The sequence below is a fragment of the Camelus bactrianus genome, chromosome 3, assembly GCF_048773025.1.
Source record: "Camelus bactrianus isolate YW-2024 breed Bactrian camel chromosome 3, ASM4877302v1, whole genome shotgun sequence".
In the NCBI taxonomy this organism is placed as follows: Eukaryota; Metazoa; Chordata; class Mammalia; order Artiodactyla; family Camelidae; genus Camelus; species Camelus bactrianus.
In genome coordinates this window covers 99,040,061-99,041,596 of record NC_133541.1, presented here as the reverse complement: position 1 = coordinate 99,041,596, position 1,536 = coordinate 99,040,061, and positions in this window count along the sequence as shown.

The window sequence follows — 1,536 nt, the reverse complement described above, 5'->3', positions numbered from 1 at the left end:
CCGCCGTCGCCGCAGGCCCCGCCTCTCGTTCTGTCAGCGCTGCCCTCCGAGGCCACCAGAGAGCGCGCGAGAGAACAGGCGACCCCAAAGTTGGTCTCCCAGGATGCACATGTGTGCGTGCGCAGCGGCCTTTCCTGCTCACCCTGATGGCCGCGGGGAACACTGGGAGTCCTGCCGTGTTCCCTCAGGAAAACCGGAGTGGGACTGGACCAGTGTCCCCACACCCGCCCATCCTTCAAGAATGATGCGGTGCAGTGAGTGCGGGAGCTGGGAACTGAAGGAGACTCTGACAAGATGCAGACGCGGACTCTTTTTAGACCTCAACGGTTACCTCAGACACACTGCCGACAGCACTCACACACCCAGACACACACACCAAACGTGATACACAGCGTCACACTACAAGTGACATGCACCAAGTCGTATCCAGAGATCCTGACACAGAAACAATAAGACAAATTCAGAGACTTAACTGACCTACAAGCACCTGCACTCATACACGTCCGGGCACACACACACTTTTGAAGCTAGACATTTACACATAGTAGATTATGACCATGTGGTTCCCAGGCTAAGAGAAGAAATACCCTGTCCTGAGTAAGACAGAAGGATGAGACTTCAGGGTCCAAGAATTTCCTCGTCCATGATCCTGGATGCGTTGTCCCCCAAACCTTACTATAATCTATTCTTCCTTGCTTCATCACTGTCCAGTCCCGACACATATTCTTAAATGATGCTAGTAAAGGTACAACGTATAGTTGTGTAAAAAAAATTTCTGAATATGTATACATTATATTTGAAAGGGGACAAACTAGTTATTTCTTCTCCCTGGGGAAGTAAAATGAGGGTCTGAGATTTACCTTTTTAATCTTGTAAACCTTGAATCTCTAAAAAAAAAACCTCATATTTTAACACTTGCTGAAACGACAGAAGTTTCCTCCATGGTAAATTTTGAATCAGAGAGGGCTTCTCTTTAGGGCCATTTCATTCATTTCAAGTTGGCTTTGGGTACCAGTCCAGAGCGCCTAAGAAAAAAGTTTGGCAACTATCCTGCCTTCCAGCCACTTTGGCCTATTTACAGATCTGTATCCTAAACTGGGAAGAGTTTGGCCTGACCAAACTACTCTGGGAAGATGGTGCTGCTCTGAGATGGTAACCAGTAAGTAGTCTGTGGAGTATGATTCAAGGAACCTGGAACAAAAACTATTAATGTGAGACTGGAAGAGGCATTAGCAGGAGAAAAATAAAAATTGGTAGTTTACCTAAATTGCAGTTGACCCTGACACTCTTAGAAGCTGAACTTGTTACTTAGCAACACAAGGCACTTGATTGTACTGAAGTGTTGGAAAATAATCTTTTGATAGGTCTTCTCACTCAAACACTCCACGTGTAAGAATTTGCCCAAAGAAACTGGGTAAATGTAAAGACACATAGCGATATTTATAGCTGTTATAAACAATCAAGAAACCTAAAAGCCTATCAATAGGGTTCTGGTAAAATGGACTATGGTATAATGGAATAAAACATTTAAAAAGT